The sequence below is a fragment of the Crocuta crocuta genome, unplaced genomic scaffold (assembly GCF_008692635.1).
Source record: "Crocuta crocuta isolate KB4526 unplaced genomic scaffold, BGI_CrCroc_1.0 scaffold551, whole genome shotgun sequence".
NCBI classification, from domain to species: domain Eukaryota; kingdom Metazoa; phylum Chordata; class Mammalia; order Carnivora; family Hyaenidae; genus Crocuta; species Crocuta crocuta.
The window spans coordinates 1,041,986-1,054,833 of record NW_027530969.1 but is presented as its reverse complement, the minus strand read 5'-3'; the positions used below and the strand labels follow the sequence as shown (position 1 = coordinate 1,054,833).

General features: G+C 39.8%; 1 protein-coding gene across 2 annotated transcripts in view; it reads right to left on the bottom strand.

Moving 5' to 3' along the window:
* Positions 1-9,648, bottom strand: part of FZD3 (frizzled class receptor 3) — a 91,153-nt gene extending 81,505 nt beyond the window's left edge. For both annotated transcript variants that reach the window (XM_077769688.1, XM_077769689.1), the window contains exon 1: positions 9,541-9,648. The gene's annotated coding sequence lies outside the window, so the exon portion shown is untranslated. The remainder of the gene's footprint in view (positions 1-9,540) is intronic.
* Between the last annotated feature and the right edge of the window lie 3,200 nt (positions 9,649-12,848).

Here is a 12,848-nt window from a genome sequence, read left to right as displayed (position 1 = left end):
TTTCTACTTTATCATTTTGCTATAGATATACTAAGACAATTCTTAACCAGAATGTAAAGGCAAATTTTCTTCCCTCAATTGCTAACATATGGTTTTATTTCTTATCTACAATGGCAGTTTTTCATTTGTCACAGATATAACTGATCCATTTTTAAAAATGCTTATGCTATTGTCCTAAATTTAAATATGTCATACTTATAACCGGGACTATTAAATTTAAATTTTATTTTATGTGTCTTAATCATTAATAGTACATTAACTGACTTGGCAGAACGTATCTGTGAAAAAGGCGAAATATAAATAAATTGAAAGATATGAATTCAAGTCCCTTACTAGCTTTGTAAGTGTAAATGTACTATTTTAACTTCTCTGAATTTTTCTTCCTGAAAATACTACCTCCCTTATTAGGAATGACATATGAGTGAATTATGAGAATATATGTAAACATACTTAATAAAATGGTAAAGCAGCATCAAACATTATGCAATTTTATTAACTCAATCACAGTTTTACAAAGGCTACCTCCATCAACCAATAGTGAATTGGCAAATAGAATTCTAAAAGTACTATCAGGAAATTTTTCCGTTACATCATCTTTTTAGATAGTACAAACATTTTGCACCATAAATGTAGAAATATTTGACTAACATGTAGTTAGACTACATGTTATAGAATATATATATATTCTATAACATGTAGAAATATTTCATTGCACAGCCAGGATGCAGAGAATAAAAATCATCCCTAAAAAACATAACAGAACAAAAACACAGTGGAAATAGGATTCCCAGTTACGGTTTCCACTAAGCTATATTTTCACTCATCCCTACTTTTCCAGGAGAAAGAATACGTATCTTATTTGGTGCTGAGAGGAGGTAGACAGAGTAGAAGGTAGGTCTGGTAGGAAGAAAGCATACACAAACTTATTATTCTTTCATTTGGCTTAATAATGATGTTAAATTTACTTTATTTTCATTTTGTTGTATATGCATTGAGTATTTCTAGGTTTGTTGTGGAGAGCCTGAGCTCAGAAAACATGAGAAAGGTCAGGTTCAGAAATTTTCAGAGAAACAGGTTAATAAGACAACTTAAATACTAGGGTCCATGACAGCTTAGACCTTGAGACCTGGACTGCTTTTACTGAAGCAGGGAAAGAAACTGGTTTTTGTTCATTATCAATGCTTGGGACCTCTGCATCCCAAGCTTTAGTTACTAGACAGAAAAAAACTATTTGGAGGAAAAGTAGTGGCTGAATCTTTCCAGCTTCTTCCTGTAGTACATGGTATTGAGTGGAGAAAGGGAAAAGGAGAGCCTAAGAATTAGAATTAGGAATATTAAGGTTATGAGCAATCCTTGCCCCCAAATAAGTAATCTCTCTATACAAAATCTCTAATCAAAAATCAGAGATCTTTGCAACAGCTTCTTGGCCTGCCATATTTTTTTCCTCCTTCAAGCTGGCCCCAGAAATGTGGGGTCTGGCTATATAAAACTGGTAGTAAACATAGTTGTCTGCATTTAAACTTAATTACATGCAACACAGTAACAATTATGCATATCATTAAATGTGTCAAAAAAAACTACTGAAAACTTTATCTGTTTACAATATTAAAATATCCATAGAAGTTCAGTCTGTAGTTTGTTGCTTATGCAGCATGTTCATCTGCTTCTAACCAAAAAAAACAAAAAACTAAAAAGAACACTGTTCCTTACTGAATATATATATATACACATATATATATAGTAACACCAATAATTTTTTTTAAATTTCATTTAAACTGAAGAGTTTTAAAAATTTCACTGTTTCAAATTTGCGGTTTGAAGATGACTACCATATAAAAGAAAGAATGAGAAATACCTCATTGAGTTTTTAAAACTAGATGAGACACTTCCTTACTTCTACCCACTTTATTTTACCGGATTTTTTTCTCAGTACTTCTTTTCCTCATGTAAAAGTGAAGCTTCCCACCACCTTCTAAAACAGTTTCCTTTGTGTACCACAACATCCAAATTACATGTATCAAAACACTCCTGTAAAATCTATTGTTAGGCTGAAGTAGGATGACAATCTTTATACTTTAAGACTGTAGTTTATGATTATGGAAATAAGAAAAAAGATGAATTCAGTAAGACAAAAAGAAAGACAGTAAAAATCTTAAACAATTTATATTTCCTCCAAATCAGAGGTTCTCTAATTTTAATGTGTAGCAGATTCATAAATATCCTTACAAGTATAAGAACTCTGAATCTCTGGAAAATGAACTGCATTTTCTAAACAATCACCTCAGGTACTGTTACAAGTTAAGTGGTCCATAAGACATGTTTTGAGATATGCTATTCTAAAAGAGGAATAGAGTCTAGGTATATTTAAAAATAATTATATGCTTAGCAAAATACATAAAACAAATTTAAAAAATAAAAGCAGATAAATAACACTTTAATAGAAAAATGGGAAAAGAACATAAACTTATAACTGAAATGCAAATAACCAATATGTGATGAGATATTCAACTTTACTAATTAAAAAATGCAAATATGAGAGAACATTTTTGCCACACTGCAAAAATAACAATGAGAAAACACAGGATGGGAGACGGTACAGAAAAAAAGAACACTTTCAACATTCCAACAAATTGAAATACTACTGTAAACTGGTTGGTATTTTAAAAAATGGCAACTTAGATCAAAAGCCCTTAAAAACATGCCCAATTTGACACAATAAATCTCTAATTTATTTGAAGTAAACACAGTACACATGATGCATAAACAAAATGTTAGAGTGATACTGTTTACAAAATAAAAAACTAGCTAGGGGCCTTGGGTGGCTCAGTCAGTTAAGTATTTCCGCTCTTGATTTCTGCTCAGGTCATGATTTCACAGTTGGTGAGTTCGATCAACCCCACACTGGGCTCTGTGAAGACAGCACATACCTGCTTCAGATATTCATTCTCTCTCTCTCCTCTCTCTCNCTGCACATGGCATGGAGCCTGCTTGAAATTTTCCCTCTTCCCTCTGCCTGTTCCCTCCCACTTGTACACAGGTGCTCTTTTTCGAAAAAAGAAAAACAAACACCTAGAAACAACCTAAAAGCCTACCAATAAGGGATTCGTTTAAAAAATACTATGGTACAGGGGCACCTGGGTGGCTCAGCTGGTTGAGTGTCGGACTCTTGATTTTGGCTCAGGTCATGGTATCAGGTCGTGAGACTGAGCCCTGAGTAAGGGTCTGCATTGAACATGGAGCACGCTTAAGATTCTCCCCTCTCCCCAGCTCACTTGTGTGTGTGTTCTCTCTCTCTCTCTCAAAAACAAAAACCAACTATGGCACAATCACAGAGTGGAATATTATATAGTCACTAAAAATGATGAGCAAGATCTCTATTTACTGACATGGTAAGACAGTAACAATACAATAAGTAAAAAATAAAATTAAAACAATTTTCTAAACAACATATATGTCCCATTTTTGTCAAAAAAAACCACACAGAGAATAAAACTATTTCAATTGCTTAAAAATAAAATAAATGCCCTGAAGTTTTACAAAAGAAACTATGGTACATTATTCTGTGTATGGAATAATTAACTCTGCTAAATCTATAAATGTATACTGACTGGCTAACAAGAATACTAGTTGAACTGATTTATTGGCTGCTAACTGAGCAACAAGCCAGTGGACACTCTATGCCCTACTGCGGGTAGTAAGAAAAGCAAAAGAGCGATGATCAATTTAGTTTGAGTAAAAACTGATTTGTGTAAGTTTGAGAGAGAGAGTGAGAGTGAGAGTGAGAGAGAGTGAGAGAGAGTGAGAGAGAGAGAGAGAGAGAGAGAGAGAGAAAATCCCAAGCAGGCTCCACACTGTCAGTGCAGAGACCGATGAAGGGCTGGAATTCACAAACCATGAGATCATGACCTGAGCTGAAATCAAGAAGTGGACACTTAACCAACTGAGTGAGCCACCAGAGGCCCCAAAACTGATTTTCAATATTTTTTTAAACATTTATTCATTTTTGAGAGACAGAGCATGGGGGGGGGGGGGGCAGTGAGAGAAGGAGACATAGAATCTGAAACAAGCACCAGGCTATGAGCTGTTAGCACAGAGCCTAATGTGCAGCTTGAACCCACGAACCATGAGATCATGACCTAAGCTGAAGTCAGGCGCTTAACTAACCTAGCCACCTAGGCGGTCCCCTGATTTTCAATGTTAAAAAATAAAAAATTAGATGACCTATCAGCTGAATCAAATGCTTTGGACATTTTAAAAGAACTTTTGAGGGGCACCTGGGTGGCTCAGTTCCTTAAGTGCCCAAGTCTTCATTTCAGCTCAAGGGTTGGTGGGAATTTGAGCCCCACATCAAGCTCTGTGCTGACAGTGCTCACTCCTTCTCTCTCTCTCAAAATAAATAAATAAACACTAAAAAAATAAAGAAGGGGGCACCTGGGTGGCTCATTTGGTTAAGCATCCAACTTCAGCTCAGGTCATGATCTCATAGTTCGTGAGTTCGAGCCCCACACTGGACTATGTGCTGATAGCTCAGAGCCTGTAGGCTGCTTCGGATTCTGTGTCTCCTCTCTCTACCCCCCTCCCCCAACTCCCTCTCTATATGTATATGTCAAAAATATTTAAACATTACAAAAAAATTTTTAATAAATCAAAGAACTTTTGATATATATTCCAAATCTCTCTTCAATAACAATGAGATACTGCTTCTAAACAAGGATTGTGTGGGTAGCAAAAGTCATTTTTCCGAAGGTGGAGTCACCTAGGAAAAGCTGTAAGTTGGAGTTCCAAATCTACAGAAAATAGAGAAGATCATGGACCCAAAGAGGTCCTGCCAAAATACTGCAACTCGTTAAGCAAAGGTTAACAGTCATTCTGGCATTCTTACTGATAGTATATTGTTAGGAATCTGCAATATCTCAAATAAATAAAGGGACCTGCTAAGTTAACATAAATGGAGTAAACATCTTCAGAGGCCAGGGCCCATCAAAAAGTGAGTGATATAGCAACAGCTGTTCATCCCCTACCTGTGGGAAAAGAGGCACATTTACTTCTTCATAGAGCAACGAAAGATACTTGGAAAACTAAGTTACTTGATTATCATTTCATCAGAAAACAAAAGGACTTGATACATCTAATTTTTATGAAAGTGTAATATGAGAAATCTGATGCTACCAGCTTTCTTTTGATTATAAATATTAAAAGCCCTTAAAGTAAAATAAGCCAAGTATTTGTCCAGAACAGCAGCAATAAAGGGGTACAAGGAGTGCCTGGCATGGTTCTGCTGGTTGGGCATCTGACTCTTGATTTCAGCTCAGGTCATGATTCCAGGGTCATGGGATCAAGCCCTGTGTTGGGCTCTGCACTGAGCTTAGAGCCCACTTTAAATTCTCCCTCTCTCTCCCTCTGCTCTGCTCCCCCACTTGTGCACACGTGCTGGCACTCTCTCGCTTTCTCTCTCTCTCTAAAATTAAAAAAAAAAAGGGGAAGGGGTAGAAGATGCAATTTTGGAAGACTGTGTTTTCAGGCTGGCTACAAAGCCAGACCCAAAAAACACAGGTGGGAAAAGCAAGAGGTGACAACTGTGAAGAGGAAAGCAGGCTAAATCCAGAAATACTGACAAAGCAGGCCCTGAGGGCTGTCAAGAGGGTCCTGCAAAAGACTATATTCAGTACTTCTATTTCAATTCACACTGTCTGTACAGAAAGTGATCCATTTCATCACTGTCAGTTCAGATTTAATTTTCTTGACATCTTATATGTATAAACAACATTTACATTTCCAATTCAGAAATACCACCCAAAGGTTGTCTCACACACAGGGGCTACAGTGGGAACAGGAGGGATATTTTTTGTCTTCTTTCAGTTTTACAAGAATGCAGTGCTAGGATTAGCAATGATTACTTCTAAATAATGAAGTTCCTCCTCTAAAGGAAATTACCATATTGTTAGAGAAAATATACAGTCAGAGCATATTCACTTTTCTAAGTGTCACTTTCCTTTTCCTAAAATCCAGGTGTCCTTTGGCCATTTGTTTTCCACATCTTATTATTTAAAAAATAAATTCAGTCTCAAAATTTTCTTTCCTGGTTGCTGAGTTTATATAGCTTCATATTTAATTCATAGGGCCTAGATTCCTATTAATCTCAGAATAAGAATTCTTTTCTGGTCCATTTCAGCTCTCTAATTTTTAAAGTCTATCTGTGCCACAAATAACCTAATCATCCAGCGTGCTGAGTGATGACAGGGTTTAAAAAACCCAAACAAACAGGAAAGACAAACACATCTAGGTTCAAAATCAAAATGAATGGTAGACATCAAAATCCAGTCCATTTTACGAATTAAAAACTACTTTTAAAACTAAAGAGCTTTTAAAACCAACTTGAGGGGCGCCTGGGTGGCTCAGTTGGATAGGCGTCTGACTTTGGCTCAGGTCATGATCTTGCAATTTGTGGGTTCGAGCCCCACATCGGTCTCTGTGCTGACAGCTCAGAGCCTGAAGACTGCTTCCGATGCTGAGTCTCCCCCCTCTCTGCCCTTCTCATGCTCATGCTGTTTCTCAATAATAAATGTTTAAAAAAAATCAAAAAAATAACAACTTGAAAACAAAAATGGAAAGTTAAATGGGGTTCTTAGCTGGCCCAGTGGGTGGAGCATGGGACTCTTAATCTTGGGGTTGTGAGTTCAAGCCCCACATTGAATGTAGAGATTATTTTTTTAAAAATCCAGGGATGCCTGGGTGGCTCTGCAGATTAAGCGTCGACTTCAGGTCAGGTCATGATCTCTTGTTTCAGGAGTTTGACCCCCTTGTTGGGCTCTGTGCCGACAGCTCAGAGCCTGGAGCCTGTTTCCTATTCTGTGTCTCTTTGTCTCTGTCCCTCTCTCTCAAAAATAAAACAATTTAAAATTTTTTTAATTAAATCTTTTTAAAAAATGGCAAGTTAAAAGATGCCCACATTCTGGAAAAAAAAAATCAGATTGAAATTCCAGCCCAGTTTCATCTTCCAGTTAAAATCTATTCATCAGAAAAGTCTCTAATATCAAGCTCGACTTTTTCCCTTAACATTGTAGGGTTTGTATGCTGTGGCTATAAAATTATTTCAGTAAGATAAAATTTAGAGACCAGGATTTTTTTTAAAGCTCACTAGCCAGGTTATATATTTTTGGGCCCACCAAAAGTGTCAATAGTTCTTAGCATAATGAATTGAAAAGCATTTTTGATAAGATCATTAGTTAAAACTCTCTCCTAGCCACTAACGAGTTGTTACTTTTTTCAAGTCTATATTGAGTAATTTCTTCAACACATATTTTCCAAATCACTCTTTTTATTTGACCTATTGTTCTTTATTGTGGGCAGCTACAGCTTTAAGCAGCCATATAGTTCTAGAGTTTTGAGGGTTAAAAAAATAGGCCAACATCACCTCTGTGAAAAGATGTACCACATGTCTCCTAAAGAAAATAAAATCAACAGCAGCCTAACATCAACAAATTAATGTGCTCAGAATTACTTTTGAGTATACAATCTGAGAGTTTTACTCACAAACTAATATGAAATTTAAGATGGGTATAGTTTTTCCTGAAGTCAAATGGGAAACAGAGGACTTATTATGAGTTAAAAGCTCTTTTTCTCCTTCCCCGATGGCAAAGCTTTCCACACTGTACAATACAAAGGAAGAATGTGCACTTTATTAAATTTCTCTCAACCTTCCACACTTCAAGTATTTCTATCATGGAACTCCCAAGAAAAATCTACCTAAATAAACGTCCAAAGCACAAAATAAAGCTCAAAGGAATACAGCAGTTAAAATGGGGGAAAGAATGAAAGAGCTCACAGTCGTTTCTTCTATTAATGGGACACCCTTAGAGAGTTAGGAGAGGTGAGGAGGCAGAGAATATTAGTAAGTGGATGAGATTTTTTTTTTAATAGTAGGAAACGGAAGGTAGGATGGTAGGTTTTATTATTTATTCTCCTTATAGTTTCAAAACATTTGAGGGGACTGAGGAGGTACATGTTCTTTCAGTAAATAAAAGGCAACAGGGTAAGAGAAGGGCTGCATCTTATTTAAATCTTCAGCTCCATCCTTCCAAGCCAGCTCAGTTAAGCTTTCACACCTCTCTCCTACTCTAACTCTGAATCTCTTCACCTTTATGCGGCAGTTTGTGGCTTGGTAGTTCATGTAAATGCCTTGGTTTTTTTCCCCTGAAGGAAAAAGATAATATTGATTTACTTGAAGTACGTATGGAAAGCATTATCTTTCTTAATAACAGAAGTAAGGATTTATCTATTCCTTAGACTGTCAGCACCCCACTGAAGACTAACAGAAGGCTGAAGAGGGAGGGAACAGCCCTCACGTCAGTCAGGTCTTTGTTTCCTTGCTCTAGTGGTACTGGCTTCGCAAAGTAACCCAATTCCCATAAACATTACAGGTCTATCAAAACTACTTTTATGAAATAAGATTTTGTTTAAGATACTTTTATACAGCAGTCATTTTTATAGCTGTTGGTCTGCTCTGCTGCTGCATCTGCCCCAATTCAGAAGGGAACCAAAATTAAAAATTTCATTTTAATACTGGGCAAAAAAACTTGCATTTCTTTTATGTGGATAATTCTCAACTTCAAATCTATCCCACGCCTAAACTGATGGCATGCGCTTTTGTTCTAAAAGAAAAGAAAGAAAAAAGCTTTCTCCTACAGAGGAGCCACCTAACTCCAAATCTCCTGAGATTTAACGAGCCTCTAGGAAGATGTTAAAATGTCTTGAAACGTTTTTACAGCACCTTTATTTGCGAGGCCGTCTATTAATTACCCAGCAGTACCCCCGCGGCAAATGCACATTAGCATAAAAGAGGGCAGCTGGGGGAAGCACTGGGAGGGCGTGCAGACTTTGCAAACTGATGGGATTGACGGGACAACTTTTCGGCACTGGATATGAGGTCGGTCAAATGCCAAAACAACATCTGGACCCGAGGCGACTCTAACGTGGGTCTCGGGCGGGCCCCAGGCGCCCAGGGCGCCAGAGCCGTGGATGCATTGTCCTACCCCCGGCTGCCGCCGCGTCCTCCACCCACGCTCCGGCGATCAGGGAGCGCCACACGCCCCCGCGGCGCCGACCCAGGGAGCTGGCGCCTACCGCGGACGCCCTCCTCCGCCAAAGGTTTGGGCAGGGGGTGGCGGAAAGGGAGCGGCGGTCCACACTCGCACAGGTTGCCCAGCGCGGGCTTAGGACACAGAGGGTTAATAATCTCCCGGGCATCTGCCCACCTCAGCCTTCACCCCAAACTCGGCTCCTCCGCAGCCCCTCGGCCCGCGGTCGGTCCCGAGGAGCCCCTCCGACACCGCGCCACAGCCTGGCGCCGAAGGCTTTTGTTTTGGCCGCGACGAGAATAACGATCCCTGAGGAGGAGGAGGTGCCGGAGCTGCTGGTGGCTCCTCAGCACAGGGTTAGGCAGAGGAGCGGGCGGCCGCGGCGGCACCTCCTCATTCCCCACACTCTCCGCGCCCTTTTCCAACTAAACGGCACTGGGGAACCGCTCGCCTCGTCGCTCACCTCACATCTCGGGGCCGGGCTCCTGGGGGGGTGCTGCAGCGCCGGCCGGGAGCGGCCGCGGGTCCCTCAGGTAATCGGAGCCAGCGAGGACTGCCGGCGCGCGCGCCGCTCCGGAGCAACCTCGAGCTTTCGGGAGCGACGGAGCGCGCGGCCCGGGGAGCGAGCGCGCGCGCGCGCACGCACGGCGCAGGCGCGCTACGCACACTCGGCCTCACGCTCCCATTTTGAGCTCTACTTCGAGGTGCCGGCTCGGAGATCCTGGTTATTCTGTGTCTTGCGTTTTGAGTAACGCCTTGTACTCACTATCCCGCTCCGGCGGAGTGGTTTCGAGCTCTGGAAACGATTCTTTGAAATGCGCTCAGCTCTCTTGGCAAAGTCTTCTCTCCCCTGCTGAAAAAGCGCGGCGACTCTTCTTACCCAAGCTGGGGATGCTATTATCGCAAGACCACCAAAACCTGTTCTACGAACGAGGGTGCTGACCTAGGAACTCGGTGTTGAAGGTGGTCAAGAGTAGGATTACAGGTGTTGAGGGTGGCACTGGGTGCAGATAGGAGTAGGCATCTGGCCTGTTGTAAAGCTTCACGGCTAAACAACAGAGTAGACAGGATAACCGCCTAGGAGCAGTTTAAATCCGCTTTGCCAGCACCTTAGTGCACAGGTGGAGCATATGGTTATTGGTAGCGTTTCCCATGTTTTTCTCCTTAGGAAATGTTTCCCCTCTCTTTTTCTACATAAGCCATTTCAGAGCTGGAAGAGTTCTTAAAGATCATCTAAACTCAACCTCTCATTTTTCATCCAAGGAAAAGAACACTCAAGAGGGTTAAATGACTTACCCAAGGTCACGCAGCTTTTTAAAGAGAGTCTGGAATCATTCAAAGCCAGGCAGTTCTTTTTTACTATACTGTTTTATCTTTCTTTCTCTTATTTTTCATCCCATTTCAAGCTAGACTTAACAGCCATCATTTTGTTCTGTTGCTAGCACATGGGACTTAAAGTATATTGATCCGGTTGCACGACAATGTGAATGTTCTTGCCACTACTAAACTGTACATTTAAACAGTGGCTAAAACGGTAAATTTTGTGTTAAATGTATTTTACCACAATTTTTAAAAGGCACTCAAGTGTTAAATAATGAGTATTGAGTTTAGCCATTAATATAGTTGAACATCAGAAGGTGAGCTATGGAAAAACGCATAAAATGAGACCTGAAGTGACATTTCCAATGTTCGTAGTAAATACTTGCGCAGTAACAGTTTTGAGTTTTCTGTTTTTTAAGGTAGTACTGATCCTCAGGCTGATTCTAAGCAAGTTAGTGTGTCCTGTTGAGCCAACACTGGCTCTACTGAGGAGGAATGAGGAGGCAAATAGTGTATGTGAAGATCTGTATCCTGTGTACTTCCAGATCCCTTATACCTATAGAACCTCTGAAGATGTGCGGCTAGATGTACTATTAGGCAATTTACAGACCATCCTGTGAAAACTATCAGGCATATCTTACATGGGAGATGAGAGTAATGTAGAAATTATCACTGCATGTGTCAACATGATTAAATCTCGGAAATATAACATTTTAAAAATGAACTACAAGATATGTAAATTATGGTATCTCTTTTAAAAAAAACAGCCCAGCCATAGTGGGGCGCCAGGGTGGCTCAGTTGGTTGAGTGTCTGACTTCGGCTCAGGCTCAGGTCATGATCTTAGGGTTCGGTGGGTTCGAGCCACGTGTTGGTATCTGTGCTAACAGCTAGCTTGGAGCGTGGAGCCTGCTTCGGATTCTTTGCCTCCCTCTCTCTCTGACCTTCCCCTGCTCACGCTGCCTCCCTCTCTCCCCTCGCCCCCCCACCTTTCAGGAATGGAATAAAACATTAAAAAAAAAAGCACAGCCATATTGTTTGAGATCAAACATATACATATAAAAAGCATAAGAATTGGAAAAGCAGGCTACACACCAGTTTCATAGATAGTGGGTGCCTCTAGACAAGCAAGGAGGGAAATGAGGTCTGAGAAATGTACAAAAGGGGCTTCAACAGTTAATCACTCACACACATGAAGCAAAAATGTTAATATTTTTCTTTAATTTTGATTGGAAAACAAGGGTGTTTCTATGTAGTCTAAATTTTTCTTTATGTTTGAAGTAATGTTGAAGTATTTCAGACATTGAGCTGATGTGCTCACTGTGAACATAGCCTGAATGGTGTCATTCAGAACAGAGGTAAAGACCATTTTCAGTTAGAAGTTGAGGTGCTGGACAAGAGGAGGCCCAGAAGGTGCTGGTTGAGAGGATAGGCAAAAGAGAGCTTATTTTCATGTATAAGATTATTCAAATTCTACAGGGATAACATGAGACGGTTTCTTTTATCCTATCTCTCTTTCATTCCATGTTGTAACCACCGATAGAAAGTCTTTAATGAGTGAGAACTTCACAGAGAGACATAGCACTCAAACAGCATGCTGTTAAAACTGGTCTCTTTCTGGATGAACCCGTTTTGAAACTTTAAATGTTAACTGGTAATGCTGCACGTGGTAATTTAGTATTGCATCTACTACCTCCCCCAGATCCCCACCCCCCCACCAAAGGCTTTGTTTATTCATTTATATACAACCTGATCATGTGGAAAAACCACAAGGCTGGAATTCAAACAAACCTGGGTTATAATTTCAGTTTGGCCAATTACAGATCCTTTAAGTCAAGAAAAACAACAATCTCTATGAGCTTCACTCTTCTAAGTTGGAGATACACAAATTTTGCCAATTTCAAAACTACCAAACACAATACATAGGTTTACATTTAAGTTGGAGGAGAGTATGTTCTTATCTATTTTAGGAAGCATAAGGTAGTGAAGTTTTGGGGGGGGTTGTTTTGTTTTGTGTTTGGGGTTTTTTGGGTTTTTTGTTTTGTTTTGTTTTTTGGTGGTGGTTTTTGCCTGCTGCCCATAGGAACTGCTTTATATTTATCAAGGAGCTCCTTCTGAAATTTTGAATTTTTGGTTGTTTTCCAGCACTTGTTTATAGTTCTATCACAACAGTTATCAGTGTGGGCCTTATATTAGATGTTTATACATTGCATTTTCCAGTCTTCCTCATTAGATTTTTTTTTTAATCCCTGTGTTCTCACTCTGCCCTTTATTACGTGGTAGGTACTCAATAAATTTAAATTAGACCCAATTGTAAAATTTTCTAAATATGGAGTTATTCTTATTAAGCCATGCCATCTGCTGGTTCCCTGGTGTATCTGTCAGTCAGCCTAAATTTCTCTTGAAACTCACGATGAAGCATTTGTGAGTTTGTGTGTTGGGCAATTTTCCCA